At 39.1% G+C, this 23663-nt stretch overlaps 1 protein-coding gene across 1 annotated transcript in view; it reads right to left on the bottom strand.

Moving 5' to 3' along the window:
- Positions 1-19591, bottom strand: part of CDH18 (cadherin 18) — an 849773-nt gene extending 830182 nt beyond the window's left edge. Inside the window, exon 1 of the mRNA XM_084618628.1 lies at positions 19301-19591. The gene's annotated coding sequence lies outside the window, so the exon portion shown is untranslated. The remainder of the gene's footprint in view (positions 1-19300) is intronic.
- Between the last annotated feature and the right edge of the window lie 4072 nt (positions 19592-23663).

The following is a 23663-nucleotide window of genomic DNA, read 5'->3' as shown; positions in this document are numbered from 1 at the left end:
AAAAAATATTTTTTCTGTACTAGATTGACAGCCTGAATAAAAGGACAATGATTTTGGAAATCGGAAGAGTTTCGCAACAAGGAAGTCACAGATGGTTAATGGAGTGCCATGGGAACTCCTGCATCTGGTCCAGCAGCAAAGACTAATGACAGCTTATTCACGGCTTACTTTGGCCATTATCAATGGGATGGCCAGATTAAGCATGGCAAAAGTCCAGGGACTTCCTCCATCTGCCAGTCTGCCCCTTAAACCAGAGATACGATAGCCAAATGCAATAGTCAGAACATTCTAAGTATAAGAAAGTGGATATTAACCTTAGATGAAGCTGAATATCTAAAGTGTTTATATTCTCCTATGCACTAAGATTTTAATATTACCCTTCAGTAAACAAGTGTCATAAGTGTGGATAATACTTCACAAATATTAAAAGACTGAGTCCCTACCTACAGAATAAACAATAGAAAGACCAACCAGAATTTTACCAGCTGCTTCATGGGAAGAGTCAGGAATATAAATTTTCAAATGTAACTTTCAAAAGAGTCTAAAATCAAACATCAAAATGTTAAAAGTATTTCTTTAATTCATGAAATACCATAGCGTCTAGTTCCCCACAGCCTTTCACCATATGCAGTCATTTACAGTTGAAAGTGAATATAAAACACTGCCATTCTGATGTGGTAGCATTCTACAGTGCTGTAAATGGACGGCAAAACCTGCAAGGCACAAAAGAATCAGACTCCAAGTCAGTAAGTATACTGTAATTTATGAAACAATAAGGAAATATATATGGATTTTTTATAATGTATAAATATATAAAGCCAAATTCTGCTCTTGGTTATACTGGTGTAATGTAAATCCAGATTAACTCCACAATAGTCAATGGTGTTACATCAGAGGATATGAGAACAGAATTTGACTCATAAATAGGAAGTTTTACCTTAATTTTTATTGGCAAATGAAATGAAGTATAGGGATCACTGTACAGGTTAGGACTGGCAATTGATACAGCAGTGGATTGAGATGTAGTGGTTAGTCCATGATGAGCGTGATGATATTAATTAGACCAGAATTAGATTTCTCTTAACTATTCTATGTCTTCCCAGCTGTATAAGCAGGAAGAAACAATTTGCAGGTCATATAATACAGCAGAACTGCTTGGCTTTCAGGTTACTTACATTATACTTAGGTTAAAGGTGGTAGTTTTCGTGGTATAGAAATCAACATTAGGCACCTAGATTATGGTAGATTTACAGTAGTTTGGCAATATCCATAGCACTAGCCCCTAGTAAAATTAAGCCTGTCGGGTAATGAAGGAATACCATATCCATCAGAGTAAAAACTATTTGTTGGTGTCATTCAATGCCCAAGTATAATGTATCATGATCTTGTATTTCAGATGAGAAAAGCAGTTTTTATTTCCCCCCAGGGAGTAAAAATTAATTGTGGAGATGGGCACGTTTGCTGGTCTATTAAATGATATTCTCCTACCCAAATATAAAATTTCCCTGCTAGGACTGGTGCCTAAGGGAGTACAGACTGATTCATTACCTGTTGCCCTCAGAGGGTTAATCATTACGACTTTATTGACCACAGCTCTGCTCAGCAAAAGTGCTTATTTGAACCAAGCAATTTACAGTTGCTAAATGCAGGTGAGGGAGCCATCACAGCAACTACTAGTGCGGGCCAGGCATGCTGTTTGTTATCAGAGCACCCAGGCTGTTTCAATTTACTTAGTTTATTTTTAGTGGGTACATTTTATTTTTTAAAGGCCACAGCTCCACCAGTTGTTTGCAGTCTCTCAAGGCTTTAAAGCAGATGGCGCAATCATCCACCTTATGGCTACAGGGACACGAAGTTTCTGTGTACACACACACGCACTTAGCTACAACGCCCATGGAGGTTATGTGCTGGCATGCCTAATCAGCCTTTCAGCATGTATAATAAATACAAAATTGGATGGTCTCTTATGTATTGACTGAGAACATAAGTCATCTGGCATCATCTCTCTTTTGGGTCATTGAGCCCAACTGCAGTTCAGGAAGCCAAAGGCTGGAACAGGAGCATTTTGTGGTCTACAGATACAGCTGTAGAGGCAAAATTCACTTTAAGTAATATTTATATCATCACTAGAGGATTTGACCATTACAAGTATAGCATGTAGGTTTGTATGGGAAGATATTTGTGCCTCAAGCTAATGATCTCCACAGAGGGATTTCAAAAGCAGTTTATCAATAATAGACCTATGGCAATCACCAGGCAGAATTTAGTCATACAACTGTTTCTTACAGTGCATTTGGGGATGGTTGTTTGGACGGAATAGTCAAATTATTCAGTATGCAATTGATAAAGGCTCCCGCATCTTTTCAAACACAATGTAATGAGGAGTTTCTTCAGGGCATGACTCTCTGTGGTCCGCACCAGAATTTTGTCCCTATTTACACAACATGCTTCATTTCCAGTCAAGGAAGAAAATAAACACCATAGCTTCCTTGCCTCATAAGTGCTTTTAAGGGTCAGGTCACTGTCTCGCAAAGCAGAGTTTGCTAGCTACCTTATTTTTAAATGTGTAAAGCAGCACATTCTTCTGAAGGCAAGAGATGGGTTCTTACACTTGTAGAATAATAATTACGCTATTCATAGGGTTGCCAATTTTGGTTAGATGTATTCCCAGAGGTTTCGACACATGACATAGTCTTTAATTCCTGGAGACTCCAGGACAATCCTGGAGAGTTGGCAACCATAACAATGAAAGCAATGTTAAAGCAAGGTTTATGGGACATTTAACAAAAGACACTGTCTCATGCTTAGTATGAATGAAAGGGACACAGTTTTCTCTAGGTATTTAAAAATGTGCCAACTTTTGATTGTTTTTGTATTGACAAGAGCATTACTGGGTTGGTTTAATCTTTTATTATATAAAGTAAATGAGCATGTGTACGTTAAATGTTATAATGGGTTTGTGTGTAGTCAGTAGTTATACAAGATGAGATCATATTGTTCAGTGCATTTCCAGATCAGATTCTTTAATGGTGTTTGTGGCTCTCACTGGTGCAAAGAGAAAGGTAATCAGTCTGAAAAATACAGTGGTGTTATAGACTTGCTTTGTTATAAACTGTTATTTTCATCAGACGTTACAAATATCATAGGGATGTGTTTGTGAGTTTGCCTGCTGCAGGAAGGTAGAATTTAGCAAAGTGAACCTACATATAGATGTCTTCTTCCTGTTTCAAATCTTCTCCTAAAAGGAAAGATTTGTTTAAACTCTTGCAGATCATTCCCTCATTTTGGACAGTAAAAGCAGAATTTGATGAATTCATTCTACAAAGGCACAATAACTTAGCTCCCAAGACTCTTCTCTCTGTGATAAGGTAAAGGGAAGTAAGTAGATAGAAATATGGAAGGCTCAGGTTTTACAATAGACAACATTACTCTGGCTTCATTTTGGAAAAGTAGACTGAGACTTATTTTTGTTGGAGGAGCGGGGAAAAGTGAGCATTCTTTTGCTGACCAATAATTTACCTCAGCTACAGTATTTGAAATGTGAAAGTATAAAATTCTTTGCTGTTTGAGTACTACTATGCACATTTTAAATTAGGTAGGAATTACTTTTAAAAAACAATGTGCAGTAAGTATTTAACATCTGGATGTTTTAAAACAGATTATATATATATTTATTGTAAGAGGATGGCGAGAATCAGAACCTCAAATCCAAAACTTTTGAAGTTTGGGAAACTGCAAATATAAATCTGAACTTCTTGTCATAGGTGCTGCCAGTGGTTCTCAAACTAGGGCCACTGCTTGTTCAGGGAAAGCCCCTGGTGGGCCGGGCCAGTTTGTTTACCTGCCGCGTCCTCAGGTTTGGCAGATCGCAGCTCCCACTGGCTGCAGTTCACTGCTCCAGGCAAATGGGGGCTGCAGGAAGGGCGGCCAGCACATCCCTTGGCCCGCACTGCTTCCTGCAGCCCCCATTGGCCTGGAGCGGCAAACCGTGGCCAGTGGGAGCTGCGATCGACCGAACCTGCTGACGCGGCAGGTAAACAAACCGGCTTGGGCCGCCAGGGGCTTTCCCTGAACAAGCAGCAGCCCTAGTTTGAGAACCACTGTGCTAGTCTGACTTTCAGAATCTCTTCTTCCTTGTTCCAGGTTATACACACTCAGTATTTCCAACTGTCACAACTTTATCACAAATCTTACAATATTGGATGTTTTACTAAATGCCTCAGCTCCTGGAGACAAGGGGTTGCATGATTACACGAGTAACTCATCATCTTTTATTTATATTCTTTTTAAAAATAAAATAAAATAATGGTTCTAGCTATCATAAATGTAAAAAAGAAAAGAAAACTTGGTAATGTGACCCATGTGCATTCTAAAGTTTTAAAGAAACAATTGGAAAATAAAAATCATGGAGTTCTTTTTTAAATAATAGTTTAAGTCATTATCATGAATTTTGAGAGTCTGACTGAATCTGTGAAAGTTTGGAGTTGGCAATACAATATCCTAATCTTCTTTCCAGATGCATCTTAATGCATGTCCAAAATAATCGGGTAAAACCTAACATGAAAGATAAGTACATGCCCTTCAGAAAGTGACTTTATGAAAATTTACATTTATTGTTCGCTTGCATAGGGTGATGGGATAGGATGCACATAGCCCACACATAAAATTAGAAAGAGATGGGGTTATCTGCTCACATATGGAAAAAGGCAGAGGGTCTTTCCCTGCCCCAGAGAAAATGTTCAACCTGTCAGCAAAAAATTAGGACTCCCCAGATGGCCTGCATTAAAGGAGGGTTAAAAGAGAGTGGGGAGTCTGAAAGGATGAAAGAGGAAGTGTTGGTTCTCTTCTCATAGCACAGAAAAACAAAGTCAGGAAATTCCCAGACAAGTCCACATCAGCAAGCAAGGTTTAGCTGTGAAGTTGTGTAGCTTGCTACACTTGGGGCTTGTCTACACTTAAAATGCTACAGTGGCACAGCGGCAGTGATGTAGCTGTGCCATTGTAGTGCTTCAGCATAGTCTCCCATCAGCATAGGGAATCTACCTCCCTAAGGCCCAGTCTACACTAACAAGTGAGGTCTACCCAACTATGTCACTCAGGAGTGTGAAAAATCCACATCCCTGAAAGACATAGTTAAGCCAACCTAAACCCCATGTAGACAGTGCTTGGATGACCGAATAATTCTTCCATCAGCCTAACTACTGCCTCTCAGGGAGGTGGATTAACTGCATGATGCAAGAACCCCTCCCACTGCTGTAGTGTGTGTCTACACTGAAGTGTTATAGTGGTGCGCATCTCCAGGGCTACAGCTGTGCTGCTGTAGCATTTCAAGCATAGACAAGCCAGGCAGAAAGAACATATGACTTATCACAGACCTTGGTATTTCTCTCTCCTTCCACCCTAACCCTAGCAAAAGCAAGCAGTACCCAGTTTGGCATAGGGCTCTTCTTTTGGAACAAACAGGAAAATGTCAATCCTGACTTTCCGTGGGTACATCTCCACTGCAATGTAAGCCAATGCTTGAACCCAGGCTCAAGCATAATCCCCCCTTACATCTACACTGCAACTGCACTAACCCAGGACTTGGACCCAGGCTCCCAAGAACCTGTAGGGCTGAACGGTCTGAGGTAGAGTCATGACAGGACCGAGGGTCTGAGCCCTATTTATTTGCAGTGTAGCCACAGCCCCACTTCACTCAGGTCCTGGGAGTCATCTGGAAGCTTCCCACAATTCTATGGGACAACTTCCTTAGGCCTTTCTATTCCAACAATCTGCAATCCATTATACTGAAAACAGAAGCGCCCCCCCCACACCCGCCAGCAAATGGCAGCAGTTTAGGTCAGTGTTAACCAATTCTCTTCTGATCATTGATCTGCAGTCACACTGTTAGAGAACCACCTGGGTTTGCAAAGGAGAGCAAATACAGACAGACAATCTGACGCCACACAACACCACTTTTGCTTAATATCACTGAGAACTGATGTATCCTGTCAGCCATTGAGGGAGCCCATATTGTTCTAAGAAAACAATAGAAAGACATGGACTCATTTCAAGACTATATTAGTACAAAAATGGATGCAAGAGCTATACTGGCATTCCCTTGTCCCTGCCAATATACACAAACATACAAAATGTCATGAAATCAGATTTATGGTCCAATCCTCTACTCCTTGTTCATGCAAACGTCCTTAGAAAGTAATAGGTAAATTTCCTGAGTAAGCACTGTAGGACCAGGTGCTTCAAATAGAACCACAATTTTCTGTATGTTTTGCCTACACTGATCCCTAGGAACATGGCACATGTTAACATGACTTCCTCTTGTTATATGGAGGAGATTAGGAGTATTTAAAAAACACCAGAGAAAATATTCCCAATGTCTGTTTTTGGAAACAACAATAGCTCATAGTCCCAAATTCACTTCAATCCTAAATCTAGTAGTAATATTTGTCTGACTAGGCCTGCAGTCACAATTCTCTCAGTAGAACTCTATATAATTTGCCAACGACTTTAGAAACAATAAAGTCACCACAATTTGGGTGTATAAACATAGATACTGAGAAGTAATTAGTTTAGTTCCTAGCTATACAAAACTATAACTAAGTAAATATAAAAAAGGCTACAGAAATAACTAAGGCAATTTAAGAACTTAGTTATACAGAAGATAGGGAATTGATTCTCTGCTCTCTCATACCAATTTTATGTCAGAAGAATGCCATTAATTTCAGTAGCATTACTCCTGGTTCATAATGCTGTAAAGTAGGAAGAGACTCAGGTTCTAGTTCTGTGCATTTGGAGAAAAGGATATTTAGGGTTTGACTTCAAAAGGAGCAGGACTCGGGGGCTAAAAATAATGACCTTGTCAAGGTGTATACACAGGTTTGAAGAGTATTTTAGAAAGTTTAGATTATATTGCATTTATGTCAAATACAAGAAGTGTGAGGCCCTAAAAGGAATTTACTTAAAATGGCTTTACATTAGTAGCACCAGCAATTAATATGTAGAGTCATCTACTGAAACCAGTTGAACGAGGATGCCCTGCACATTTTTTAAAGTGTTTTGAAGAAAAAAAAAAGTAAAATAAAGGTGCTAATGCTGCATGAGGTACAATCTTCTTTTGAGTCCCACATGTTCCTGTGAGTTGGAGCAGCAAAGTGATGCCTGGGTAATCATTTAATTGCTGTATTATATCTGTCCTCTGGGATACAAAATACCCACATGACTACCTTAAAATGATACATCTATTCCACTATTAGCACGTCAAAGAACACCACCATATTTTTCCACCACAGATATTGCATGATGCATACCAAAAGGTGAGCCAACAGGTAAATAATGTGTGTGTGTGTGTGTATATATATATATATATAAAAGCAGAAATGAATGACCAGTGATGGTGAATATACAAGCAAAACACAGGATCAAAATATGAGAATAAATTGGTCTTATTGCAATTTGGGGAAAGACTCAGCTTTAAAACCTATAAGTTATTATATACATTTATTTTCATTCGTATACTATCCTTCCCGAGACCAGGGCATCTTATGATTTACTGCTAGAATTCACTGAGTTGGCACATCTCTACATTCACAAACCCACAAGCCTGCAGTTAAATCCAGAAGTTAAAGCATCATCTACAAGGCAAGCAGTGTGAAGTTTGACCTAATTATATTTTATTATCTGAACTCAAGATTTATTAGTAGGGTGCTGAAGATGCACAAATGAACATGTAAAGCAACTCCCACTCCAAAAAAGCTTAAGAAAGAATAATGTCTACTCTGCACATTCCTTTCAGCAGAATGTAAAATACAGACATTGTATGTACCCCTAGCAAAGATATAAATATCAGTGTAGATGATGAGATACCACTTAGGCAAATAGAGCAAAGACATTTCTGAACCCTGTGGGTATGTACCCTAGTATGTAGCCTTCAGGGCTCTCTACTCACCCTTTCTACACTTATATTTTTAACAGTATAGTGTCCCACTGCCTCCTCACTGCTGGAGACTTTCACCAGTATGGGAAAATGCTCCAGCACTGGGGAAAGATTCTTGCATTTGCGGAGGTAACAAGGAACGACTCTGGCAGTAGGGAAGGCTCTGGTGCAGAGGGAGAGGCAATGGTGAAAGTCTCCGGCAGCTCCCTGCTCCCAAGCCCTTCCCTCGTCCCCCCGAGTCTCTCCCTGACACATGTGATGCAACCTGCTTTTCACTGCTTCATGTAGCTGCACAGAACCTACATGCCACCTCAGGAGGTGTGAGGTGTAAACGTAACCTCAAGACACAGATCACACTCCAGTCCTCTGCCCACTAGAAATATAACATATTTATTACAGCATCCTTCTCCATGGTGACTAGACACATTTTCAAAATTAAAAAAATAAAACAAAACATAACTTATGCATAGGTAACGGGAGAAACATGGTTGCTGCCTACAAGAGTTTTAGCAACCATTTTGTCATATTCTCAGTCAAGAGGACACAAAGCTCCCTTTCCATAAAAACAAGACAAACTAAATAAATATCTTGCATCAGGCCCTTTAGCTCACTAGACATAGGTGCTGGTGGATTTCCAAAAGGATTGCATTTCTGAGAAAGGATCCCTAAATTAAGAAGGCCCTGGAAACTGGTTTTAAAGTGTTCAAAGTCTAAAGAACCAACAGCAAGAAGCTTTGGGCTGATGTATTTAAGTACTGCAACAGTGTGGGGTGAAAGTCTGTTTCTCAGATAAGAGGGTGCCTCTGATATTATACAGCATTGATGAAGTACCTCTGACACAGAGTCCAAATCATATGCATGCTGAAGTGATTGTGATGCCCACATGCTTTACGTTTGGCTATATTTTTATTCACTTGGCCTGGATTTTGCTAATCCATTTCTTCTCTTTAGTAAAGTACATGATGCAATAAGCAGAAAATACCTCCTCAAATAGTAGAATAGTCAGTTGATTGGCTGAAACAATGTAATTGCTTAAGCAATTTCCTTTTCAAAGTACCGAAGTCCTAAAGCTCCTCGAGATTATTTCCAGAAGGGAAGACTGTGTATTGCATTTATAAAGAAACTGTCAGAAATATTTGGCAGTGATATGCCTTGGGTGGGGATAGACTTCAGGTACTAAATGGAAAACTTTCCTGGCTGAGGTGTTCAGTAACATCTCATGTGAAAAGAGACACAAGACAGATTTAAACAGTTTGACTTCTATAAACTAGACTGAGAGTAGGTCAAATGTGGGCATCTCTGGAGCATTAGAAAAATCATTATTTGCATTACTGTATGTAATGTTCCCAGCAGTTATCCCCTGGGTGTTATATTTTTAATTGGCAGAACACTGGACTTCAATCCTGGAGTTTACATTTTATGAGAAGAAGAAAACTGGTAGAAAATAATGAGAACCATTTAAGAGAAGTTCATAACCATCAGGTTGTGGGCTTAGTAATTGTTTTTGCTGTCTGCTATGTGGATGTTCAAAATACTCTGAAAGGGCTTGTGGTCTTATTGAGCCTTTTAGAATCTGATTGGAGACATCCAGGTAAAGCCAGGTGAACACGTATTGTGGTAATGAACTCCTTACAAGAATCTAAATAACACAAGAAACCTCTTCCCATCCTCTGACAAGTCTGCAGGGCATTAGAACCATACAGGAAAGAGTTAAGAGGGTCAGGAATGTATGCTTCTGTGCCTCACAAACCCACCATGCCCAGATGACAATCATAACAGGAGGAAGGAGAAAAGGGGAAGGAGAGGGAGAAAGTTACAATGTAGGTTGAGAAGGGCTCGTTTCCCTGCTTGTACACTAACAGGAGGAGATGACTTTATCTGGTTTCCTAGAGGGGGAAGAACTTTGGTTCTGGAAAGTACTTTCATCAACAGTGAGGAAGAACATAGCTTGTGACAGGGCCCCAATTGCTCGTAGAAATAGGGGAGATCATCTCTGCACAAATACTGAGGTGGGTAGTTTGCACCTTGATCCAGGAGCTCCTGGGAACTAACCAGGCCACTTAACTTGCACACAGCTGCCCAAGGCCCCTGTAGGCCTTGTGACAGCCAAATAATAGTTGAAGCACTGGTCTGCCCCAGCAACAACCCCTCCACATCCTCCAAGCTATCCCCTGGCCTTAGCTGCTGTACCATGGCCTCCTGCAGGGGGTAGGGTAGAATCAGTAGAGCTGATGTTGGATCTATCAGTTGGGCTTTCTTTACCGGGGTTATTTACCAGGTGTTTTATAGCTTCTTTGCAGCCACTTTGTATCAGTGTAACAAAGTGGCTTCATGGCAATTGTCAATATAGCCCTAGACATTTTATTGGAATAAGATGTGGAGAAGGAAGAGCAGTTGCCAATTGTGTTGCTGATATTTTGCTAATTACATTATCTACTTTCTTATAGGACTGTGTTTGAAAATTATCAAGAAAAGCTTTCTTGTTCTCTTACATGAGTGCACAGCAGTAATGAGCAACCCTCCAAAAGCTTTGATGTTTTGGAATGACATCCAAAACTTTATCTGAAGCTAATTGAAATTTGTCACATCTCAAAATAGGGTTAGATAGCTGAAGAGAGGTGGCTTTCCTGTGAGGATTTTTACTTTGGTTTCAATTGGGTAGGACATTTCACAACACTAGTCTCCCGTATGGTAATTTAGTATATCCAGATACTGTCCCAGCCAAAACTGGAATGTGAAGGTTATCTGCATATTTTTTTAAAGTTAAACTTGAGAAAAAAAAATGGATCTGAACTTTGGATCATGTTTCAGTGCCTTTGTACATCATGAGAAATCATTAAATAATGGGTCCATCCTTACTCCCAATGAATTTAGTGGCAGTTTTGCCATCAATTTCAATTGTAGAGGGATTGAGTCTATCGTTCTACACTCAGCAGTACATTTATTTATCATCCAATAAAGGCTGGAGCCGATAAGTATTGTCTGGATTTTGGATGACTGGGCAATGCAAAAAAGGAAAACCCATTTCTTTGTCTCAATTTTTGTTGGAAGAGGAAAACAAAAGTCTGTTTACTCCAAGAGGAAAAAGATGAATGCAGCAGTTTATAAACCAGTATATTGCTACTCTCCTCTATACCATACATAATTCCCAGTGGCCACATGTCTAGTCTATCATCTTCACCTTTAAATATTCTGGGCCATGTACAAGTGGGACTGCTGATCACTCTTCAGTATTAAGAACAAATGTACTCCTCAATGGAATCAAGCAAATAGTTAATCATCATGCATTCTTAGTAACTGAAGTGGTCACTACTTCAGATCTGGCCAGGAAGTTAAACTTGCACCAATTTATATCAGGAATCTTCAATAATTGGAAGGTATACAATATACTTGGGCTACTGTCCTTAGCCAACTACTGGAATTCATGAAAAATACTTTAAAAAATAATAACAACAGTATAAATAATTCAAGGAATTGACATGGCTTTGTTGTTGCTATAAACAAGTTAATTTTCTAAGGTACAAATCTGCCAAGGAAGGACAGCCAACTAAAAGAAGTACTTTGCACTATCAGCTGTTCTGCAGGACCTTGCTGATGTACTTTGTGCTCCACAGACCTGCATCATTAATTATTGTACAGAGGAAGATTTGTCTGTGCATTGTTCTACACCTCAGCATATTCAGTGTTTTTGCAAAGCAGTAGCATTTTGTTGCCTCTGTTCTAGAGGTTTGAAATTCAAGTCAATCCACAATTTGTAAAAGCTTATCTCCAGACTGTCCTTCTACACACTTTAATAGTATTTTTCTTCATTATACACAGTAAAGTATTTTTTCCTTCTTCATGTATTACAGCTGGTCATGTTAGTTGGATGGAATAACTGTAAATATTGGGAAAAAAATTTCATTGCAGGATTCAACCATCTGATGACCAACTAAAGTTCATGCACTTTGAGTTACAAGCTTTTTCAATACCTTATATCCACCACAGAGCTTAACTAGGGGGCACATTTTACAACTGAATCTGCACAGGTGGATCCTTGTACCAATATGGAGGCTGATTGAACACACCTAGTTTCGGCATTGGTGCTGCAAGAGTCCATCCACATATCTGACTGCAGGATCGAGGGCTACATACACAACAATACAGAACAGGATGGGGGTATGTATATATTTACATACAAGATGATATGAGGAACAAAAGGTAGAATTAATATAAGCATTGGCTTATTCCTGAGCTTCTCAAGCCAAGGGTTGTAAATAGCTGTCAGTGAGTCCTGATCTGTCCTTTTCATATTGATAAATAGGATGATAAATAGGTTGATCTGAGGTATCTGGGAACAGGGGTCCCAGCTTTAATTATTTTTTAATTTTTAAAAGAAACTGGAAAAAATAACAGCAACAGACCCAGCTTCATATGCATAATATAGTTGATATCTTAAATCAGCTCTATTAAAATGAGTCTAACAGTTTTCATAATATTTAAGTTATTCTTGTAAACTTCTTACTTATAGCAATGATAGTCAGAGACACATGACAATCTTCCCCCGCATTGACTCCAAGAAAGCAGAAAATGGGAAAAAATGTTTCCTGTTCAGCATATCCGGAGTCTTATTTGGAGACATGTCTGAATAATTGTTTTATACATCTTTAAACATTCATCAGTGACAAATCTTTTATACATGCTTAGCAGAGCATCCTAGACTGTTGCAGGTTTCATTAGCTAAAGTTTCAGAGTGACTTCTGTTTATCATAATACCACCTTACATTTACACAGTAGTTTTCATTCAAAAGTAATTCAAAGTGCTTTACATAGTGTGTGTATTTAAAGGATAAATTCACCACCTAGTAAATTAGAGACATCTCTGCAGTGGAACACAGTAGACACTGTGACAAGAGCTTCTATGTGAGATTGTGTGTGTGTGTGCGTTTGAAGAAACCTCATTGATTTTGGATAAGCAGAGCATAATTAAATTATACAGGATTTGTGGAGAAGACAGTGAGCTTGGGGTTAATGCACTACATTCTGACTCAAGAGTTCTGGCTTCATTTCCTGGTTCTGCTACAGACTTCTTGTGTGATCTTGTTCATGTTAATCAATCACTCTGGACCTCAGGTCCCCATCTCAAAAATCATACTTCCTTTCTCTCAGCCTTTGACAGTCTTGCCTCCTTAGACAGTACGATCTCCAAAACAAGGACTCTCTCTTGCTGTATGCATCTATAGCACCTAGTGCACTGAGTTCCCAATCTTGGTTGGAACCACTTGGTTCAACTGTAATAAAATGAATTGCAGCCCCTCCTCTCAGAATGCAGCACATCATCTCACAGAGAAAACTGCAAACAAGCAAGCATGTGATCATTGTGATCTTCAGGAAAATATAAAAGGAAAATGACTATTGTTTCCATTTAAGATGCAGTTCTGGGCAGGGACATCTTTTTGCTATATGTGTGTAAAGTGCCTGATCACTGACTGTGGCCCCTAATTCCTACCAAAACCACAATACTTTAAAGGTTAAGTTAGCTGTATCGTAAAAGATGAGATGATTTTGGCTAATACTCCCATCTTTATTCACATTGAGTAATACCTTACTCTGCGACTACTCCTATTGTCTCGTTCAGCTGGGTAACTTAGGCCAGGTCTACACTAAAAAGTCAGGTGGGACCCAGCGAGGCAGATCAGGGGTCTGAAAAATCCACACCACACCCCTAACCAACATAGTTAAGCCAACCTAACCCCCTATTTAGACAGAGCTAGTTCAACAGAAGAATTCTTCAATTGACCAGGCTACTGCCATTTGGGGAAGTGGATTAACTACAGCTATAGAGGACCCCTGCCATCTCTGTAGTGAACACCTACACTCAAGTGCTACAGTGATGCAGTTGCTATGGTGCAGTGGTTTAAGTGTGGACATAGCCTTATTTGTGTAGGAAGATACAAAAATAGCAGGAATAGGAGAATCCCATCTTTTATAAGTATGCTGAAAGTAACTTTGAGTGACTCATACTCAGAACATCCCAGTTTTACAAGGTAACTTTTGTTTTAAACAGAATTACAAATTTCAAAGCTTCTGTAAACCAACCAGACTTGGCAGGTTACCTTGTCCAGTGAGCAAATATATTCTATTTCAAAGTTAAACAGTTATAAAAATAACTCTTTCAGAAGTAAAATAATGGAAGAAGGAGGGAAATAATTTTCTGCTAGTTTTGGCTCACATTTTTTTTCCAATTTCACATTGTGTCACTGTTTTTAGTATATGCATTCCCTTGAGCCTCTCTTCTCATGTTTTAGCAACAGATCACTTGGCAATAAGAATCATAGAACTGGAAGGGACCATATCACTTGGCAATCATAGAATCATAGAACTGGAAGGGACCTCAAGAGGTCATCTAGTCCAGTCCCCTGCACTCATGGTAGGACTAAGTATTATCTAGAGCAGTGGTTCTCAAACTAGGGCCACCACTTGTTCAGGGAAAGCCCCTGGTGGGTAAGACTGGTTTGTTTACCTGTCGCGTCCACAGGTTTGGCCAATCACGGTTCCCGCGGTTCGCTGCTCCAGACCAATGGGGGCTGCAGGAAGGGTGACCAGCACATCCCTTGGCCCACGCCGCTTCTGCAGCCCCCATTGGCCTGGAGCAGCAAACCGTGGCCAGTGGGAGCCGCGATCGGCCGAACCTGAGGACACAGCAGGCAAACAAACTGGCCCGGCCTACCAGGGGCTTTCCCTGAAAAAGCAGTAGAACCAGTTTGAGAACTACTGATCTAGAGCATCCCTGATAGGTGTCAGTCTAACCTGCTCTTAAAAATCCCTAATGATGGTGATTCCACATCCTCACTGGGCTATTTATTCCGTACTTAACCACCCTGACAGGATTTATTTTCCTAATGTCCAACCTAAACTGCCCTTGCTGCAATATATACCCATTGCTTCTTGTCCTATCCTTAGAGGTTAAGGAGAATATTTTTTCTCTCTCCTCCTTGTACAACCTTTTATATACTTGAAAACTGTTATCATATCCCCTCTCAGTCTTCTCTTTTCCAGACTAAACAAACCCAATGTTTCCAATCTTCCTTCATAGGCCATGTTTTCTAGACCATTAATCATTGTTGTTGCTCTTCTCTGGACTTTCTCCAATTCATCTACATCTTTCCTGAAATGTGGTGCCCAGAACTGGACACAATACTCCAGTTGAGGCCATATCAGTGCAGAGTAGAGTTCAAAGATGGCATTTAAAAGAAAAATACTACTTTAATCATTCATTTTGAGAAAAATCTTCCAGTCAGTATATTTTTTCTCTACCATATTTGCCTAAATCAAGTAGAAAGATTTTGTTTCTAGGTTTTGGCACTGAGATTTATGAATGAGTTTTTCATAACCTTTGGACTGCTCAATTTCAGTCCCCAGAGCCACCTCTGATACTGTGCAACTGTGCTGAGGAAGGTGTTGAGGAGTGACCTCCTGCATGGAGGAACTGTGCAGCAAATCTGTCGCCCAATAGAATGTGTGCAGCTAATGTGAGGGATCCCTCAGTACAGAGAGGAAAACAGTGCTAACCACTGATCGCTCTAAGTATACTTATTGGTATAACCTTCATTGGAAAATATTTTCACTAGTTAAGCTCACTCTGTTACTTTTCATCTAAATGTCAGCTGCCTTGCATTGATGTCAATTTGCTGTGTTAAATAGTGCTATATACAGAAATATATTGCAAATATACTATATATATAGTACTATATACAGAAATAATATTGCAAGTAATACTCAAGGACACTCCTATGGAGTAGTATTGTATTCCACTTGATGGGTGGCTTCTAAAGTCAGCTAATACTCAGCATGACCAAGAGGTTCAGAATCCAGTCAAAAGTGACTTCAGTGAGATTACTCACATGAGTAAGTGTTTTCCGGTTTAGGCTGATAGGGAAAAAGGGAAATGAAGGGTGTAGCATTTGCTCTATGTCTCATTTCAAACAAATAGCATCCACTTTAAAAGTTCACTGATATCTATTTTCTCCTTCCACAAGAATGTTGCATGTCTGAAGAAACTACATATTCCATATTCCAGACAACTTAAAGGTTCTTATCAGGCAGCTCAGTCAAATATGAGTCTTTCGCTAACCATATCAGAGCACTCATCAACTATTTCTTTTCATGACAGCTCCCAGGAAATGTTTCTGGAATGAGCAGATATGTAGCATCTTTTGGACATTTATAGCAACTAATATTAAATGCAGTTGTCTTATTTTTCTTGAAAGTGTTTCCCTACACACACTGGATGGACAGCTGGATGGATAGATGGATGGACACACACAATAAATTTAAAACATTGTTGTATAAATCAGCAGCAGCATCAGGACTAGCCTCTCAATCATCTGCATGCATACAAAAAATCAATAAATATTTTCTGGTTGCTCTATCTGATTAAAATAGTTATATGTTCAGAATAAACTCATTCAAGCAGAATGTATTTAAAAACGGGTAAAGGAACCAATAGCATCTGTCCAACGTGGCCTGCTGTGTGAATAGTATAGGAAGAAAGGGCCCCCTAATGGCTTCAAGTTATCTGTGAAAATAAATAGATTTCAGTTTCCTAAGTTCCTGGTTGAAAGCAGAAGCAAAATGAGTTTCTGAATGGCAAAAAATTAGTAATTTGGGTAAATGGTTGATATTATTGAACCAAAGTGTGAATGGAGTGACCAGTCAAGATTCTCTGTGCTCAAAAAGTCAAAGGAAATGAACAGTTTAGACTACATAAATCCAGCTTGAAATGAACATCTGTTTAAGAGGTAAATTCAATTATTTAAACCTGGGACTGAAAAAAGTGAACCCTTATGGTGTAAAACTTATGCACAGACGCTATCAACACATTTAAATTTAACAATCTCAAAACCTAAAATAACGTGAAGGCTTTGGATTCTCCCCCCCTCGCCCTTTTTAAAGAAATAATCATTCAAGCTGAGTATCGCTAGTAGAAAAATAAAAGTCTTGTAATTTTCTTTAAGAATTTCATGATGAGCATCTAAGTATTAATGTTTTTAGATACTTGTTTGTCGGGGGCTTATTGATATTATACCCCTTTGATGTAAATTAAAACTGATGCTTATTTTGTAGTTTCATGGCGGGGGGGGGGGGGGATCCCATTGAGGGAAACAACCAAGAACAATCAGTGATTCCTCTCTTTCATAAGTGGTACATTTAAAGAGCACAGGTTCAATAAGCAAGCATGTCTGCACAGATAAAAGGGAGAGGTGAAATGTGAAAGCTTTCCCATAGCTCTTAGTCAAAGCTATGCAAAAGAAGTATTTGTAAATGTTACCCTCAGTGCTACATATTTAAAGAGACAGGCATGCATTTTCATAGGCGCCTAAGGGAGTTAGGAATTCGGCTCCTAATGAAATTCAATGGGAGTTGGGTGGAAAATCCCAGCCCCAGCTAATATACTTGCTAGCTCTACCCCCTTCAGTACCTGACACATATACTGTGCTCTGTTAACATTGTCAGTAGATAAAATAGAAAGCATTTCTCTCTCTCTCTCTCTCTTACTTTGGGCTGGATTCTGACATTTACCTTGTACAGTAATGTATTCTGGCCAGCAGTCTTATTTATTCTATTGGGACTGTTCATGTAGTGAGGCCCTATTCAATGCACGTAAATGCGGCAGAATCTGGCCCTAAATGAGTCCGCTGTTAAATGTGAAGAATATCACTGGAGGAAAGGCTAGAATTACCTATATGCATAAATTGTGTTTATCAACTATAGAAAGACACTGGGACTACTTAACTACACTATGTAAAAACAGAAAGCTGAATACAATAGACAGACAGTGCTTTTTTTTTTTTAAGGCTGGTCAGTTTGCATTTTTACTTTTCTAGCAATTTTTTTTCATAAAGTATATTAAAAATGAACCCAGATACCTCGCTCACCCATTCAAGTATGCACTCTACTAATGCCAAATTCAAAAAATTATCTATGACTATATTTCCCTACATACCAGTAACTAGTTTTTAATTAATATTTAAGGTCTACAAAATATGAAGAGTGAACTGAATAATTATGAATAAGGTATTTCATGTTACTTTTAGAGATTTTGTAGTTACCAGGTGAAATAATATTATTTAATACTTTAATGTTGCATATACAACATAGATAAAATATTTTGGGGGAGGAAAAAATGTAATTGCAGCATATCCATTGATGGTTTGCCATCACCAGGGGTAGACTGCAATGTAGGGTTTAAAAGAACAGAAATTTTAGGATCAGTAACCTCCTGTAAAAATTCCTTAACTTGATGACCCATAGGAAAGTTATTCCTGGTTGTGAGAATAACTGCTCAAATGCTTGGATTAATGTAGTGACTACTCCACTTTGCTCAGATAGAAAATTGAAGTGGCTAGAATACAAAACATCCTTTTGGCTGGGATCAAGAAGCAGAAAGCACAAACAAACTAAGATGAAAGGTGATGCAAATCATCACAGTTAAAAAGAATATGATATGAATGCCTTTTGTTTGAAGTCACAGTGCTGTCTTTTCAGCTTTACTCTCCTGTCACCTATAATCCCAAAGTCAATCATCTTCCTGACTGCTGCATAGCCTAAAGCTCAATTATTTCTTTTCTAACCTATCACCTTCCATAGAGGTAATGAAACTGTTTCCCACCAAGTTGAGGGATGTAATGTCTGAAAAGTTTACGGAGAACAAAAGACGCTTTAAGGGAGGGGAGTGTCAATGTCACATCAAAATAGGCAATCAACTCGATAAGACTAGTACATCAGGCACAGAATAACTGAACATCTGAAGATTCATGTTTCAGCTCCTAAACCTTGGTATTTTCTTTTCAAGCAGAACGTTAGCTATAATTACCATATCTCTAATAAGATGGCAGTATAATGCCATATCATTTAAGACAGATCATGTTTGTGCAGCAGTGGTTAGCTTACCGTCAAAAGACAGATTTTGTTTTAAACTACTGACAAGCACTGTGAAATGCTCCCGTGAAATGACTGCCTTACCTGGCTGCACAATATGAATAGCCAAAAATTTACTGCCCTAAATTGCTTAGCATTTGTGGAACAGTTTACATTATAATATTGCACAAGTAGATAGAAAAATGTCATTGCTACCCACTTCATTTTCACTTAGTTTGGGCAAAAGTATAATCAACATTTTTCACAATCCAGAACTCCTTCCTAATTCTCTCTGTGCATGCATAGTATTTGATACCTATCCATCTGAGAATGAGAGAAAACTATATGCAATAAATACATACTGTACATGAACCCAAAGCTCATAGGTATTTTTTAACATGCAAGGTATACAAAAGAATAAGGCATTTTTTTTATTAACTGCTGAGAAAGGAGAAAGAAAATCCTTACCTGGAGGATCAAACTGTGTATATTATCAGTGCTGTGTGGGTTTAGTGGGGAGAGGGTGAATTTTTGTTTTCAATAATGAACCTCTTCTTCAGAGATGCAGATTGTTAAGAGATAAGTAAAATGAACTATTCCAAGGTCCAGTCTATCATCGCTTGCACAGACTTGAGGCTAGCATCCTCTCATGAAGGAAGAAGGTAGCTCAGTAAGTTGTCCACTGAGGGAGCTAGGTATCAGTGTTATCAGGCACCAGCAGTCACATACTGATGCTATAGTACATACTCTCTCCCTCTCTTGCTCTCTCAGCTCTGAGTCTAAGCTCCTTCTGCTGCTGTATAATCAATCTAGCCTGTCTGAATCTAATAGGCCTCTATTTAACCAGCCAATCAATAGAAAGGATTCCAGTGCTGGTCCCCAGGGTCTTTTCCAGAAGTGGTACAAAGTATAAGAGTTTTGGCAGCAGTTTAAACCAAGTATTTTTCAATATTTTATCTCCCTTAGAGAGAGAATGTTTAGGAGACCCCAGCTTCAAAGCTAGTCTTGTCTCTGTGCTTTCTCATGTGAATTATATAAACACACACACACACACACTGTGCTGCTGTAGCATTCTGAAACCTTCCCCTCTCTTTCCCATTTTCAGTGTTTCAGAATAGAAATGCCAGAGATGGATCTGAACAGCAACCCCCTGATCAAAGCACTTGAATATTAGGGTGTTTAAAATCCAGTTCTGAGTTTCGGAACTTGGGACTATCTCTAGTAAATACAGAAAAGTAAGTAAGTATATGCTGACTAGAAGGGAAACATGCCTTGCAGTCTTATATTTATATCCCTCTGATTTTGAACCAGGATCCTTTCTTATGCCCTTCATACTTCCATTTGTTTTACAGCCCCTAACAATACCCTACAGAAGCTTACAAGTAAAACCATTGGGAGGGTCATTGTGCACTGTGCATAACTGAGCATTGTATCACCACAAAATTCTTTAGCCTGAATAGTTCTACCACTGATTTTGGCAAACTTTACAGAAAAATGGGTCTGCAAGCTGGTGGTTCTGGTTCTGCTTCTGACCCAGTTTTCATTCTGAAACAGACTGATGGGTAGCTGCTGCCATGCTTCTAACTCCGCAGAATTGGTCTCATTGACAATAAGGTGATCCCACACCTCGTCATGTTGACAGTACCAGAGAAGCTGCTGTCTTGCTTACAACTACTGACAATTACTGCTCCCAGCAGACATTTAAAAAAAGAAGAGCCTCCTAGTGAGCAAAAACAGACAGGTGACTTCTCAAACCATGTTGCCCTATTCCAGGACTACGAAGCATTTGCTGACCCAGATCTTTCCAGGCTGAGTCACAGTATATGCGCATGCAACTGTGCATACGTGCTCCCACATGAAACTGACTTGCAGTAAAAATTGCTCAACACTATCACTAAGATTCCAAGAAATCACCTATTAAGCCAAAGTTCGTATACGCACCAGCTTCAACTCACCCATTACCACCAAATATAATATCCAGTTTCAGATTCCTCAGCTCCACACTATACTTCTTCTCAACTCCAACATATCAACAACCACAAAGCACACACCATATTCAAATGTGCAACCTGAACTCCAATCCTAGGTGGATGACAATAAATCACCTTTCTGCATGCACAGTGGTGAAATTTAGCATTTTACATGTAAATGAAATATTATATGATCAATATTATGTTTTTTTCATGAGTGAAGAACCTGTTGTGTGATGGGGTGAGAGATATGTGGTTACCATATGGGGCAGAAGACAGCAAACTGAACCATTCTTAGGTCCAGGAGAGAGGAAATTTGGGGTGGGGAGGGGGATTGGAGAGAAGGAGAAACAGACACAGGAAGCACTGTGTGGGGTCTGAAGTCTGGGATGGTAGGGAGTCCACATATCTGTGCTTCAAGGATTCCTCATGGAGTTTTTGCCTGGTGCATTAAAGGAACACTTCCCCACTTCTCCCTGTATACTCCACCCCTCAAGTCTGTTCTGCTTTTGGAATTTTAGTTTACCTTTAAGTGAAAATTTCAACACAACCTTAACTGTGGAGTTACTATAGATGCCATGTATACTGTTTACATACTGAACACATACTCATATGCATCCAGCATAAAAAAATATATCTTTGGCCACCACACAAATACAGCCACTTCTGGGGTGGAACATAGTACTGTTTTAACAGTGCATAGGAAAAAAAAAACAAACCTCCACATCAGAAGAGTTTAGGACAGGAAGCACACATTTTTAGTTGAAAATACAAAGAGAGGATATTTAGCAAGGCAGAATTATGCACAGATGTTTTACACCAGAGCTCAGTATAGTAGCACAGAGCATTGAATCAGTATGCCAGCAAACAGTGTGAATTAGAGCTAGGCAAAAACAGATTCAGAATAAAAAACATCGTTAGCCTTTCATATGTATCTATATTCTGCTTATATTATTCCCTGAGGAGACACAGTAATAAATAGCTCATTAAAAGCCAGGTGGCCTAATTGCTGTGTTTCAAAACTAAGGGTGTGTGTGTGTGTATATATATACACACCCACACACATAAATATATCCACACATCTCTGTAGTAGTGAATTTTCACGTTATAAATACTGTTTCCCATGCACTTTTACCTCCCCCCCCATATCAATATATAAATAGGGCTCACTTTTCCCTGAATTTTCATGTGATGAGTTTGATTGTTGTCTGTGTCACAGTACAGCCCAAAAGCCCCAGAGTCATGGCCCCATTGTTTTCAGTATGGTACAAATGCTTAGGAAGACACAGTCTCTGCCCCAAAAAAGATGGGAGAAACCAAGATTTTGACAAGCTGTTCATTATTTCTTTTCAGGAGAAAATACAAGCTGCATAGGGATATTTAGATCTATATGACAACATATATATATATATATAATAATGATCGGGGGATCCTGGCCTTCTAATACTTCCAATGGGAGAAACCAGCCCTCATATCAAATGACTTTTCCCTGAGCAAAGAAACTGTTACAGAAAGTGTCCTAGGAGGTATGTGAACAATACAAATACACAATCATTCAAATATTCCATTAATTAAAAATATAAAATCTTGTCTTTTCCCCACAACATGGGAAGGTATTAAAGATCAAATTCAGTAGACATATAAGTGGGCACAACTCCATTAAAGTTAAAAGGCAGGGAGATACAGAGGCTCCTTTGCCTTTCCAGTTTGTAACAATAAGGATTAAAATAGGATTGCAATCTATGTGAATATGTCATTGTCTCAGCCATAAAAAAAGAAAAACACAACAGACACTTACTCACTGAAAAAATAAGATACAGCCAGTAGCTTCCAAGTGCAAAGCGCTTCCATTAGGGCTCCAGCTGCTTGTCTCTGCCAGATTTAAAGAGCCAGACCCAGAAAGGCATGCTGGGAAAAAGTGCCTATAAAAGGTCAACACTGCAGCAGAGTTTATGAATCTATGTGGTGTTGTGTGAGTGTTATGTACAGTGTGTTAGAATTCTTCAGTTTAACAGACTGTAGTTATTTTTCCACATAGTTTGATTTTAGAAATGGTTTGGATTTAATTGTGTTTCAGGTTCATTACCAGTGTACTAAAATCTTGGATGTAGTTCTGCCATGGGTACATCTAGAGGGAAAAGGGCTGTAAAAGTAATTGAAGCATTTTCCTACTGTCAATGACAAAAACAGGAACCTAATCCTAGGTCTCCCTAATGCATGCCTTAACCAGTGTGCCATTAGATATTCTGGGAGCGGGTCTCCCTCATTCTCTTGGAGAAACTGTTCTAAACACCAAGCTATAGATTTGTGCTACTGAACCTTCTAATATTTAAATTACTTATAGAAAGTGGAACAGCTCCAACAGAGGAGATTAAGAGTGCCCTACACCCAAGTAGCCAATAGGGGGTGATTAGGGTACTCCCATAGGGGAGACCTGGATTGACATGCCTGCTGCAGAGTAGGGATTTAATCCGGAGTTCTCCCCTGCCAGAACAAAGCCCCCTTACCATTGGGCTATTGGATAAAAGGGGGTGGGGACAGGAAGGAAAGCACCCTTTTCTCCTCCATTTTATGAATGCCCCAAATAAAAAAGTTTATCTTTCAGTCAACAAATGTGTTGTTTTTTGTTTCACCAAGAAAACTATATATATATACACACACTTTTGGGTTGCTCCTGAATGATTTTTTTCCCCAGTTTTTTTTTGTTTGTTTTGGCTAGCAAACCAAAAAATCAATTATTTGCTCCAAGTATAACTCACTGGTCACTGTGGGTGGGATCCACAAAGGGATTTAGCTGTTGAAATGCTCAGCATTATGTTGCCTAACTTTTAGACACCTAGAAAAGTCGTAGGAATAATGCT

The sequence above is a fragment of the Lepidochelys olivacea genome (assembly GCF_965140295.1).
Source record: "Lepidochelys olivacea isolate rLepOli2 genome assembly, chromosome: 2".
NCBI classification, from domain to species: Eukaryota; Metazoa; Chordata; order Testudines; family Cheloniidae; genus Lepidochelys; species Lepidochelys olivacea.
Note: the sequence above shows the minus strand (reverse complement) of the source record. Positions and strands in the feature narration are given on the sequence as shown.